We start from the raw sequence: 15,041 nt of genomic DNA, 5'->3' as shown, positions 1-15,041 counted from the left end.
ATTATTTATGGGCATAATATTTTTCTTTTATCTAGAAGGCAGATTTAGCATGTTTGAAAATCTTATTCATCTCAAGACTCTTGTTTGACATGATCTTTCGCATAGACAACATGATAATATGTCGATATCATCAATAATGATTGTCAATCTATCGAACAATATAGGCTATATTGCTTCCTAACTCTTTGCTTATCAAGCAAAATGTTGGAATAAGCGACTAGATGGATGACAATAGATTGCTGTACACAACAATAAATGTTATGAAATTTTTGATATGTTGCAATTAATTAAATCTTTCCACTCGATGGTTATATAATTTTTTAATTGAAAGACGTCATCTTGAAGAAAACCAGCAACAACTTAACAAGTTAGCAGTACTTAGTTATGAATTCCAAGTTTAAAAAATAGAATTGTAATAGTTACTGCATGGGCTTTTAAGTTTTCTCATCTATTTATTTTTCATTTATATAGCTGATGCTAGATTAAGGATTTGGATCAAAATTATAGATGATAAACTCGATGTATTTGATGACTCGAAGTCACTGACAGATGCTAAACTATTGCATTTTATGTATCTTAACGAGCTGAAAAAATATTCCATAGGAAAGAATACTTGTTTTCCTTTCTGAGAACTACAATACTGATCAATTCATCATAATAAATAAAAAGAAAGATAGTGCACCAAGCAGATATCTCATTTATGATACTAGACCTTAACAACATAGTATTTATTAAAATCCAGACACATTATTAATATGAGCAAAGTCACTCAATAGAGATTCTCTCAACAATTTTTATAGCAGATGCAGTGACCATCCAAAAGCCTCAATTCGCATTCTTCTCCTTCATAGCCTTTATCCTTGCATATCTCAGTATAATTTTTGCCCCAAATGTATTGATGCTTATAGTGCTTGCTGATATGTTGGCACAATTTTACTTTACCATATGACGCTTTCCTTATCAAGAAGGAAATAATAACATCAAGTTATCAACTAGCACTTAAATAATTAATACTGTATTTTCTCATGATATAGTGTGTGTACATAGGATAGATAGATACATATTATATTTACATCAAGCCTTTGTTGACATGAAAGCTTCACATGCATATATCAGATACTTGTCATATACTTTCTATGAAAGGTGGTGCTCACTAAATGCGTCTATATTTGAATTGTTATTGTCCTCTTCTATCATGACCATAGCCATATTTTTTAAACCTCTTTAATTATGCATTAATATATCTATATTGTACTATTGTCAACTATAGAATGACCATCATGTGAATTGTATCTAAAATTCAGTATCAATGTCCTTCATGATCTCAACTATACGAGTCTTATATTATTTAGTGTGTGGATATTATAGTTTAAGATGTGAGCTTCTATTATACACTTATCTGATGCAAGCAGGCATGGTCTCTAACCATGGTAAAAGTTGTTTGCACAGAACATCACTATCTCCTCTCCATTGAGAGGCCATCACATACTGAAGTTGTAGAATATTTTTATAAATTGATAGTAAAAGTTTCTATCCTCTCAAAGCAAATTTATGCTTGCTATCATGTTAGACAATATGTAGTATAGCTAATCAACTTGTATTATTATCCTTTGTTAGCATAATCTTCTTAGAGTAATGTTTGGGATCACATAACAAACCATATCAATCTGTAGTACTTTTATTTGTTAGCATGATTCTGTACCAATTTATATTATTTTTCTTGTATAGAATCTATATACTAGTATATGTGACCTTTGAGATATATCAAATGCAAGAGGATAGAAATACAAATTTCTTTTTACTACCTCTCTCTCTTGTTTCTTTCTTCAAGGTGGATTCCAAATGAAATTGGACAAGATGGTGCAAGACACAAAACAAAAGACTTCTCTACTTATCGAGCAACAACTAGCAGATTGGCCAGTTAAAGACACATTAGCAAAAATAAGCAACTATTTTGATGAATGTAAGGGGATTCTTGGTTGTGATTTTTCTAGATAGAGACCAAGTTGTATCTTTCATTGGAAAGAAGGATTAGCTTTCGCATGAAACAAACTTTGGATCACAAACTGCATAGATCTCGAAGTGAACTAAACTCCGTTATTTATCTGCTGGCACATATGTCAAAGGGAGTAGCGAGTGATTCAATGGTGGATTCGCTTCTTTCATGTAAAAGATACAACTCCCTTTTAAGTAATTGCAATAGCTGATATGAAATTCGCATATTGCAACAACTTTATTTACATATGGAAGTTTGGTTGGCGACATCAAAAGAAGTTATCATTTTCCAACTCATATCTAATAAAACAAAAAAAATCATTTTTTGTTGTCTAACAATCTATCATCATCTAACCATGTCAACTCATAAAGTTCTGAAATTCTGTATCTTGAATCATCACATGATCAATTACTACTTGAACTGTACTTATGAACCATCAAACTTAAAGATCTACAAAACTTGTGAATAAATCTCTTATAACATGTAGTCTTATTGACATATTAGTTTATGATATCTTTATGATGAATCATCTCATGGTATAACTCAATTGGATGCAAAATCATTGCAACAAATTCTTCAAGCATAACCTAAAATATGTAGTACAGCATGTATCTTTTTGAAACATTAGCTGAGAACTAGGTTTGGATGAAGGAGACGGATCAAATTTACTCATCTATTGAAATCAAATCAACAGTTGTAAGCTAGTGCATGTCTTATTTGGCTTGCCATCTATTAGAAAAAATAAGCAATTTAATTTTTTATTTTTGAATAAATTGTGTTCAATAGGATAAGTCATTTTATAAAAAAATATTATTTGAAGTGGTTATATATGTACAATGTTCATAAGAGTTTGTTTCGAACTACTTCGAATTCTTATTCATTTTTATCTAATTTAATGTTGCTCTAGTAATTCAAATTCAAACTAAAAGAAATTAAAGTGCATGAATTATAGAGAGGATAGCAATCTAAATAAAGATAGCAAAATTGTAAAATTAAAAAGTGGACTACATAATATTTTGATGAGACTAAATTTTTCTATTTAGTGCAAAATAATGCAACAATTTAATGCATACAAGAAAGTGAAAATTGTTCTTAGAGTAGTGTTCCAACACATCTAAATTTTTGGCACACCATCAGTTATTTCTCTTCTTATACTATTAATTTTCATAAACTTTATTTTATAATTAGATAATTCAATTACTTATGGATATTAGTGACATATTTTCAAAAAAAATCTACTTAAGATCTAAATCATATCCCCTTATTTGGTATCTATAGTCACCAAATTATGTAACAACCTTCTTTCAAGCAAAACTATGTCTCTTAATAGTATATTTTCCCTACTTTTGGATATAACAATACAGTCTTCATTGATACATCACATATATAATTAGCAAGTTTGGTCATTTCATTTCTTTAGAGACCACTAGATTAATTTATTTAATGATTTTAACTTTCAAGTTCTATAATATCTAGCTCCCCAAGAATATTAAATGGAATATATCATATTGGTGAAATCACTACTACCCATCTTTGTATGGTCAAGAAAATTTAATTTGAGGTACTGGTTATCCTATACAAACTTTAATTTAATTCAAAACAAGAGACCAACATAATTTCTAGGGATGCTAGTTGACAAATTTTGAGCGATCTCTAATTCAATGAATAAAAAACTTATCTTATTATTGTATGTTATTTTGGATATCTTATTTTGCATGATTCTTTTAACCAACCTTGACACATAATTAACCAGTTTGTATGTACATATTTATCACTCATCATCTATAATGTGTGGTTTCACTAATTTGGTATTTGGCGAGCTCTATATCATAATTTGTAGTTCATGTATCAATATCAATAACAATGTCTGATGTTAGAGTTTCAACTACCAATTGATTTGACCATTTGTAGGGGACAAAAAATGAAAAAAAAGTATAACAAAACCATCCGGATCTATGTGAACAACATGATGCCTTTGTAGATATTTTTATGGAGCTTGTCCATCATAAATCATCATAAAACATTTTGATCATTCTTGCTAAAACAAAACTAGAAAATTGAATTCCCAAGAAAAAGAAACTATTTATTGTCATTTCATTATTCATTGTTAGGATTATAGGATTATCAAGTTTTTTATAAAAAAGGCTCAGTTATTAATTAATAGTTCTAAGTATATCGGTTTGAATCCAACAATGAGTTTCTTTGGATAGAGATGGTGGCCATCTAAATTGATAGTGGTTCTATCCTCCTATTGAATAAGTAAATTATAACCATGCAAGAGTGGTAAATTATGTCCAAGATAGCATATACTACTTGCAAAAGTTTACATAAATTCATGGAGCTCACTGAATCTATAGTCTCTAACAATTATCTCGAGTCTATAATCATGAAGGTAAAAAAATTGAGGTGTTAGATTTGAGACAGTTATTGGAGATCTTCGTTTTGATTAGTTCCATGAATTTCTAATAGTGATATGTAGTGTTTTTGACATAACTTATCCTATATGATTATAATTTATTTATTTAAGAGAAGATAGAATTACTATTGAATTGAGTAAACTACCATCTCTATTCAAATAACCTCCTACTGGATTCAAAAATTGATATGCCCAAAACTATTAATTAATCACTTAGCCTTCTTTATATAAATTTACAATTCTATTATCCGAGCAATGAATAACAAAACAACAATAAACTCTCACTCTTTTTTTGCAATTTAATTTTACAATTTTGTTTTCGCAAGAAACATTGGTAAAATATTTTATGGTTTTTAATATATATATCCTCCTAAATATTATAATTTGTATAAATATCCTCCCAAAACTTATATCCTTATAAGACAATTATTTTGGGTGCATATCTTTTTTTTTTCTTTTTTCTTACATATATACCCATATCATCTAATGCTGTTGAGAAATTAAAGGTTTCTAAGTTAAATGGCTAAAATATCTTTAATGTATAGATACACAAAAAAAAATATTTATAAGCGTATACATATAGCAACTTCATGGAGATAATCATATAATTTCACATATTTAGGAGGATTTATTTGCAAAAAAATTTAATTTTATTTTTACCTATTTCAACTTATTTAAATACTTAAATTATTCTCGTATTTGCTCCTTAATATTTTTTGTGAAAGTATTTGTCATGAAAAAAGATAAATTCGATGATTAAATAACAAGAAAGTTTTGAAAGTTCATTCATTGATTATAATATTATTTTGCTTTATTTTTTTTTATTTATAATATCTATTACATCTTATCTCATCAAAGTTCAACCTATGATATTTATCATTATAGATGCACATAAGAGCATGTATATTAGAATATAAATATAATTAGAATCTCTTAAAGGCACACCAAATAGATAAAATTAAAATTACAATTTTTTATATATAAACCCTTCTCATATATAAAATTGTATAAATATCCTAACAAAATTATTATTTGCATGCATATCTTTATAAATTTTTTTTTTCATGCCTATCTATTGAGGATATTTCAATCATTTAAATTAAAAATAATTAATTTTTTAATGACATTATATGGCATAGACATATTGTAAAAGGAAAAAAAATAAAGAATATATATAAAATAAATATTTTATAAAAATATACATACAAATATTAATTTTATAAAGATATTTTTATAAATTATAATATCTAGAAGGGTATATATGAAAAAAAAAATTTAATATTTTATGATGATTTACAATGGGCAAGCACCTTGAGAATATTGGACAAGCAAATAATTCCATCTATAAGAAAAGTTTTAAATTTTAAAAAAATAAAAATAGGGAGCAGTAAATAATTCCGCACTTTGTAGTTTTGAACTAATCTCGGGATCTCAATTCCAGATATATTATTTCATATATAAAATTTTAGCTGCTAGATTCATGCTTAAGTTCCTAATCTCTTTTAATATATTAAGTCCCGATTAGGATGTTGGTTGCGTGTATCGCGATAATACCCTTCCCATTGCCGGTAGGAAAGGGGAGGAGGTGCCAAAAATGCCCCAGCCGAAGAAAGAGCCAATGGGTTTGGGAGCGATGGCGGGCGAGGAGAGCAGCGGGAGCTGGAGCTCGTCGACGAACTGGATTGCCGCTGAGGGGTCCCTCCGAGACTCCATCTCCTTCGAGACCTTCGATGAGGAGGCCCCCGCCTTGACCTCGAGCGGCGTTCTCCTTGTCCAGCCGCCGTCCGACGATCCCCCACCCTGCGAGGTCACCAGTAAGTCCAAGCTCTCTTCATTTATTTGATTTCTTTGATATTGGATGGGATTATATCGTCGTTGATGAGATGGAAGGTTTCTTTGCGCTTATTGATGAGAATTCTTTTTGTGTGTGTGTGTGTATTCTGGATCTTGCATATGAAGAAAAGTTTGGGTTCTGGTGAAAAAATCCCGATTTGCTGGAGGTAATTGGGGATTTTTTTTTTTCTCTGGGAGTGATCGATGGATGTGGCTATTGGTCCGAATTACTTGATTTTGAACCACCTGTTAACTAGATTGGACCTTTTTGTGCATCAAGAAAAAAAAAAAAAAAAAACTTTTCTTAATGTGGATTCGATCACGATGTGAGGAAACTTGGCTACTGTATTGTTTTGGTTACTGTCAATCTGACTTTAATGGTTGAAGACGTAGCAGATTCAGATCTACCAAGAAGACAAAAAAAATGTTAGAAAATTTTTGCTGGAGTCCTGTTACAATGCTACTCTCTTTTGTATTCATATAACGTCATCCTAGGGTTTGCCTTTTCTGGAAAAAGAGAAATTTAAAAATGGGGAATTTTTCTCTCAAAAAAAGGGGAAATAAGGAATTTCGTTGATAATGCTATCATTTGGAAATATCGTTCTATAAAAATTATATAAGCATACTTCCTTTAATTGCATAATGGCTGCTTTACTGTTTGTCTATACCTAAGTCTTCATCTGACCGGTCCTCTCTGCAATTTTAATTGCAAAGTCAAAAATTTCATTTGGGCTACTGAACATTTTGCCTATGTCAATATCTACTTAAAAGCCCTGACTCTTATCTAAGAACCAAAGCCACACCTATCTTAATCCTATACTCCACCAACTTCTCTCGTTACTGCTTCTCGTTGGTGAATACTAAACTTTTTAATGATTAGATCGGCCCATGCCTCCACTAGTGAACCACTTCCTACTTTCTCAACCATCAAAATATGATCTTGAGATCGACGCTATCTAGATGCATCAGTCCCATATCTTGGGCTATAATACCAAGATGGCTCTGATGATAGTCCTCTTTCATTTCTTGTTTTGAGGTTTTAACAAGGCTGGGAATTTAAGGCCTACAAGCAATTCAGTTTGTCAATTTTTATTAAAAAAACATTGAGTAAAAGTTAAAGTAAATAAGTTTTAGTGAGAACACTTGGTTGCTTTTCGAAAAACTGTTTTGTCAAAACTGATGGACCATCAAACCTAGAAAATGAGTTTTTTCTGGAAAAGAGGGAGAAGACTTCCCCGTTGTTTCTTATAGAACAATTTTGACAGAAAAATCAGATTTTATGATTCCCGGTTTTAACTAAGCTTGAAACAACCAAAAGGAGTCCCCTAATGTGTGAGGCACATACCCATGTTTATAAATGCAAAGTAGGAGGTATATGCATGTTGTAGGATGTTTCATCTAAGTATCTAATTTGAAGTTTCACTTAAATTTAAACCATTTTAGATCAATTTACCTATCCCCCTAAATTGTCCATTTGGTGTGACCATTGGTTGCATATGTAATTAATATCTGAAGTGATTAAGATTTAGTCATCTTGCATTTTAAATGCTATAGTTTGGGATCAGTGGTTTGGACTTTCAATTGACCAATATAGATGATGTGCTATGCATGAGAGAAGTCTATAGATGGCTGTGTAGTTAATATGCTTTTTCTTCATCTCCCTCTCCCTCTTTCCTTTCTCTAATTACTGCAGACTTGGGAAGAAATAAATTATAGTGTTATCAAGGAATGCTCAGGAGGCTTTTCAGTAATGACAAATAGATGTGATCATTCATTTGATTTGATAAATCTCTCTTTGCATTTTTTGCAAATCATATTAACTAAACTTCTAATGAAAGAGGGATCCTTTTCCACCCAAATGAGACTTCAAAACATGGAAATATTGGGATTATAATAGACATAATGAGAACGGAAAAAGGGCACTTTTAGTACCTCTCCATGTGTAGATTTCTCTCGATGCTTTCTCATCTCATGCATGGCATCACATGAGATTGTCGATTTAATAACCAAGTTGTTTAGGAGTTCCCATTAAAATATTACATCATCTGCATTTGTAGGTTTCAAGCTCAAATCCTACTCTAGCATGAATACATACATGGAAACGAAAATGATTAGAGTTGTGATCATGAATTGAGTAATTATTCTGAGGCTCTGGTTACATCAAATGCATTCCTTTTCCAATGGTATTTATTTCCTTATTAATGGTCAGCAAAGAGTCTTGAGGATGTAGCAGTTCCTTTTATTCCAAAAATAGAGCCGTGCTTTGGAGATACTATTGATGGAAATAATCTCATTATTGAGAATATTGAAGTTGTGGTCAACCATTCTATTTGAGGGGGATATTTGAGAACTTTTGGTTCTCCTGGATTTTTGCCTTTTCTCATGATTAACTTGAATTTGAAACTTACAGGAATTGTTGGTATTAAAACTGCTTTGGTTCTATTATAATATAAAAATTGGCTGGAGACATTCATGTCCTTTTATGTGTTGAATAGCCTTCATCTGCCACTCGGGCAAGGTACTTTTGTTGTAAGCCTATGAATCAGAAGTAGGAGGCATTCATGACATGGATAATCTTTGGAAGAAAAGGGTTTGCAAAAGCACCATCTCATGCATAGGATGAATTTAATAGTGACTTTTTGGTATTTTGAGTTTTGAGAGCTATATGGAGCTGAATTATTGGAGATATTGACAGAACACAGATGATGATTACCATAAAATCTTGATGTATTTTTAGTGTTCTCTAGAATGCATAAGGGAATTGGTGATTAGAAGTATAGGATACACAGAAAATTAAATTTGGATTCAACTTAATACTGTGCTAAGCTATTATATTGTAGAAAAAGAGAGTTTAAAGTGGCTAAAGTAACTCCTTTACAAACTTTGTAACAGTCAAACAAATCATACATCATCTAGTACATAAGAAACAACCTTCATGTACATGTAGCTCACTATATGGGTCAACTTCAGTTTCATACTTATCAAAGGTGAAAATGATTGAGCTTTTGTCAAATTTCTACTTAACATTTGTCTGATTCTTTGGCCCCGCACCCCCCTCCCCCTCTCCTTCCTTTTTTCTCTTTTCTTTCTGGACTCTGTGACCTGCGCTCTGAGATCTCTAGAGACCTCATGCACAAATAGCCTAAGCACTGTAAAAGGTTTTCCTTTTCCTTTATCCTTTCCCAAAACTAATCTAAATTTTCTAGGGACTACATCATTATCAAGGTTCATAAAGTTGGTGCTGGATTCAGCCAAGCTTATTGAATTTCAATTTCAGGAATTTCAATATTTTCATTTCAAGTTTCTGGGTTTTGGGTGAGAGTGAATTATTTGAAGAAGATAGAATGTCAAAATATTTCGAATATTTGGCTGTATAGTTCTGGTTGTTGTAATTATTGAAAATGTTAAAAAGTTAAAGACAATGTTAAATTGTTTATGAAAATTAACATGTAAAATTCATAGGAGGGTGACCTACAAATATTCTTAGACCATGTTGAGTTTCTAATGATGGCACCTTATAAACAAGATTCAGGCACAAATCTTCAAATCTTCAGCTGAAATCCTGCAAATCCACTATTTAGGAGGCCCAATATCCTCTTGAATATTTTCTCTTTGCTTTCAAAAATCTGACAGAATCTTCAAAATTTTCAATTCTTATTATAATTCACCTTTATGAATTTCTTGCATCCAAGAATCCAAATGCTTATGATTTCCCCAGAATTTGTAATATCTGATTTACTTTCTAGAATTAAATATATGAACAAATGACTGAAAGATAACACAATTTACCTATATATAAAATGTAGATCAGTTTCCATATCCAGAGATAGTTGTAATTTGGCATAATAGAAATGTTTTGGTTTCAGTTTCGGAGTTCACTTGAAATTTGATATTCTAATTGTATTTCTAGTGTACGTCCACCTAATTCATTGTGATATTTGTGCTTTTTTTATGCTTATGCTCATTCTACCTCCAAAACAGCAAAAGATAGTCTTACTGCTGCTATCTACTTTTTATTTTTCAAATTTATTTATGACTTAATTAATCTTAGCATCTGCATAGCAGCCTAAGGGGCATGTCCCAACTTTTTCTGCTATTATGCTTAATCATTTTATATAATAAAATATAGCAACCCTATCCAGTTAATTAGGAAGTCTCATGTTTTAAATTTTAACTGCAAATCATTCATTTCCCACTTATGTTATGCCCAATAAATGTTTTCAACCTATTGAATTTTTACTAAGCTCCATGACATTTTTCTCATGGTGCAAGCATGTCCCGTTTTTTTGTTGAATTTTACCGCAATGCATGTGGTACTGCTGCTGGTGTGGTTTAAACGAAAGGCACATCATATATCATGATGGGCAGGTTTGATTTTAGACTTAAAACAATTATTTATACTATTGGATAATTATGCACATACAAATGTTATCAAGGACAGTGTCAACTTAGGTATCGTGGACTTATTTGGTGAGGAGGGATCAAAATTTAGAAAATATGTAGAGAATTCAATGAAAGTTTAGTAGAGGTTCGGCAAGTTTACACTGGGAAAAAGGGAAGATATCGAATTATTGATATACATGGAAGACAGGCTCATGAGAGACAGCAAATGACAAAAAGCAGCAACAACACACCTGCCAGCAATTAAAGCTAATGTCATTTATCTGTAATGCACAAGTCATACGTAATTCGTATTTAATGAACACACTATTTGAGAAGTTTGTGAGATACTGAATAATTCACGAACAATTTGATTATTCAGGAATTAGGAATCATTTGGCTGGTTAAAAAAATGCAAGAATTATCTGTCTTTTCCATTAGTTTGAAAAATATATTGCAGCTGTGCCATGAATTACTTGCAAAACATAGTTGATTGTTAATATATCAGAAACCTGTAGTTATGGTTCTTTGAAATATAAACTGATGCAGATGATTATATACATCTGGCCACACAAATTGCTTTTAGAATATCCTTAGCTGTCTAAGATTGGTAAAGTACCACTACAATGAAGCATCTGTGTCAAACAGTGTCAATCTTTTCTAATTGTTGTGTTAGTTTATCTCATGCATGCTGTACTGCTGTTTGTATCCAGTAGTAATGTACAACTACAACAAAGCATCTGTATCAAACTGTGTCCATCTTTTTAATTGTTGGATAGTTTATCTCATATATGCTGTACTACAGTCTCGTTCAGGGAAAAGCATGAATTCACGGGATCTATGTACGAAGTTACAGCCCAGATGTGTGAGATATACCATGCTGCTGATCAGCAGAATAAACGTAAGGAATATCTGTGTAGAGTAAAGTTCTGATGCTGCTGCTAGAAATTCATGCCACCAATTACTTCTGAGCGAGCTATTACCAAATCCCAAAATGGTAATGATGAAAACTTTGGAAAAACATGAAAATTGGCTACAGGTGAGAGTAAACAATAGTGTTGAAGATGGTTGGGTAGAAGTGAGGTTCCTGATTCGCCTCAACAGAACGACCAAGCAAATGCTTTGTCAAAGAAGGTTAATGGAAATTCCAGTGCAAAATTTCAGGTTATTTTGCATTTTCCCATCAACCATGATGCTTCTCTCTCTCTCTCTCTCTCTCTCTTCTCTCTCTCTTTTTGTTTTATTGGTTCATTATGGACTTGAATTGCAGATTCATTATGGGCAAGAGCTATTTATTTTTCAGATATCTCCTTGTCTGTCTCTTACACTTCGGTTGCTTTCACTTCAAACTAAGACGTGCATTCATGTAGAGGAGATTTGTGTATATGCCAATCATGTCGATTCCCCAATCCCAATCCTCCTGTGTGTACTGAGGGAAACCTGGATGAAAATCCTCTGCCAGCCATGCTTGTTCCTAGTTTTCTGCAATTATCCAAATTGGGTACTAGCACAATACAGGATAAGTATTTTTCTCTGGACACAGGAGTGCAAAAACATCAGCAATGTTTTGATAAAGCAGCTGGACAAAGCAGCTTGGACATGCATGGGACAGGGCTGCAAGAAGCAATTTGTAGCATGAAGGAGCAAAATTTGGAGCCATTCCAGGAAGAGACCATGGTAAAATCTGAAAATATACAGTTGGAATCTGGCCAGAAGATGACAGATCAAGCTGATCGAGATTTGGGGCCAGTGCAGGAACAAACTGAGGTAAAACCAGAAGATGTACAGTTGGGGTCTAGCCAGAAGGTTATAGATCAAGCAGATCAAGAGATGGGCTCAGTGCAGAATCAAACCGAGTTGGAACCAGAAAATGTACGGTTGAGATCTGGCCTGAAGGTAACAGATCAAGCAGATCAAGATGTGGGGCCAGTGCAGAAACAATCTGAGGTACGAGCAGAAAATATACAGTTTGGTTCCAGCCAGAAAATAACGGACATGGATCAGGTGCCAAAGTGTGTTGTCGAAGAAAATAATCCAGCCTATGGTCGTGTTGAGAAAGTATTAGATGAGCTGGTTTCAAGAATGGGAAGAATAGAAGCTTTCTGTTCAAGGTTTGAGGAAAACATGATGAAACCCCTTAGCTGCATTCAGATGAGGCTCCAGCGGATAGAGCAGCAAGTTGATGTATTTGCTGGAGGGATTCAGTCTTCTGAGAGAAACTCTCGTTCAAGGATATCAGCCCCAGAATTTCGTTTGACGAATCTGACTCAGATAACAAGGATTGCAACACTTCATTCACAAAAGGGATGGACACTGTGTCTACTGACTCATCATTTCCGGCTAATGATGTTGCAGCTTCTCTGTCTGAATCAAAGATGTTTCCAGGTCTGGCCATTAAGGCACCCAAATTCCATAATGAAGATGATTTCTCATCATCAGCTAGTGATGGGCAACTTCTGTGCCTGAATCTAATATGCATCCAGGACTGGTAGTTGAGGCACCCGAGTTCCTTAATGAAGAAGAAGAGTGTACCAACACTGAAGATACCTTAGATTCAAGTGTGAGGGATCACCCCAAGGATAAAACATCTCTATGCATTGATGGTGCATTAGCTTCAGCACTGGCAGCATTCCTCACATCAAACTACTGTCAAATCTCCCAAACCCAGCCCAGATGTGATGGAAGAACCTCATGGATTTTCTGTTGGTAATAAGAATGGCCCCGATTCCACTCCTGTTGGTATATCTTCTGAAGATCTGATAAATTATCCAACAAAATTGGCTTGGAGAAAAATGGTGGTGGGACATCTGATGTAGTAAAGGAAACTAATTGTGGTTGTTCACTTTCATCAGCTGATGTTGTGCTAGCTCCGGATACCTCTTTAAATGAATCTGATTTGAAGGTAAGGTTGTGATACATCAGATGCAGCAAGAGGAGTTGCAGCTTTTGATTACTCATCATTGTTAGTGACAACACGGCTCTTCTGTGTCTGTGCCCCATAATTCAGTTTTAATAGTTACAGCACCTGAATTTCCCATTGAGGAAGATAATTTCATCGATTATGGTAATGCTTCAGATCAGATGTGGAAAATTTCCTTAAGATCAGGAGTCAGTGTCCACTGCTGGTAAATCCACTTCGGCATTGGGAAGATTTCTTTCTTTGAGGAACATAAATCTTCTCACAATTCAACTTCGTTGGGAGCAACCTTACCTTTTTAATGGTGATAACTATGAGTTGGCCTCCTCTTCTTTGAAGTTCCCTGTGAGGAATTGAGAGAGTGGGTGTCGAAAACCATGAAAAAGACATGGTTCACAAGGTTGATTTGGATCAAATTTTCAACTTATTGCCTCCTGATCATGGGTTGGAACAGAGGGAGCCTGTCAAGCTAAGACACCAGAATGGTTGCACTGGACCAACTATTGAAGGATCAACTACTCACCGAGTGGCTCTCGAAGTGGCGTAGAACAGAAGGATCATGGTTTAAATGGTATGATCAAATTCCACTGAGTCAACTGCAGCAGACGAAGGATATTCATGCAGAAAGTATTCGGTTGTATGCACTTTCAATCAAATGGAGGTATCCACAACAATTGGCAAGATGGAAGCTGCCTTGATGCTAGTGATGCTGAGGAAGCTGGACATGCTAGCCATAGCTTGAACCAATTTGGCAGAGGTGGACAGAAGACTGCAGCTCAGATTCAAGCTTTGATGAAAATTTAATCAAAAGTAAAGTTCAGATTGGACTGGTCAGACGACAGCAGCACAGATCCATTGGAAGATCTTTCACATAACCAACATTGTGGACAAGTTGCTGACAACTATAGAAGTTCACAAGCCTTTGTTGATGATTTCTCTGAAGGCGTTGGCCTGAAATCTGTGGATTTTAAATATGAGAAGTCGTTGGCAGAGCTCATATGGCCTTTTGACTTGACGCTGGATTGTGAAGATAATGCAGTTGATGTGAAGTTTGTTCCAGCAGGAGGTTGGGGAACTGGACTTGCACTTGAAGCCTTGCTGGGTGGAACATGTAATGTGGAGGTGCAAGTTTCGACTGTCAAGAATGCTGATGATGGCAAATTCGTAGCAGCTAATCTAGGGAGATGGAAGATCCTAGTGTACGAAGTGAGACTTGTCTTGGGATGCTGAACTGCAAGGTGAAATCAGTAACCAACTGCCAATCTCCAGCCTCATTTAAGATGAACATGAATGATTGTACAGCACATAAATAAAAAAGAACTATTCGTGGGTGGATGATGTTTTAGAAGTATAATGGTTGGTTTTCTTCTCTTATGGTTCTCTTTTATATTGTACATTGATGTAAATGACTTCCAAGTAAACGAAGGAATGGATTCGTGTTGGTTAACCTATTGGGAAATCATCTGAATTTAGTGCATGAGTGAGCTCAGGTTGAGAGC

The 15,041-nt window shown here is 33.7% G+C and overlaps 1 pseudogene; it reads left to right on the top strand.

Annotated features, from left to right (window-relative positions):
• The first annotated feature begins 5,939 nt into the window (after positions 1 to 5,939).
• Positions 5,940 to 14,868, top strand: LOC140855672 (uncharacterized; annotated as a pseudogene).
• Positions 14,869 to 15,041: the final 173 nt, after the last annotated feature.

Source organism: Elaeis guineensis, chromosome 2 (genome assembly GCF_000442705.2).
Source record: "Elaeis guineensis isolate ETL-2024a chromosome 2, EG11, whole genome shotgun sequence".
NCBI classification, from domain to species: domain Eukaryota; kingdom Viridiplantae; phylum Streptophyta; class Magnoliopsida; order Arecales; family Arecaceae; genus Elaeis; species Elaeis guineensis.
Note: the sequence above shows the minus strand (reverse complement) of the source record. Positions and strands in the feature narration are given on the sequence as shown.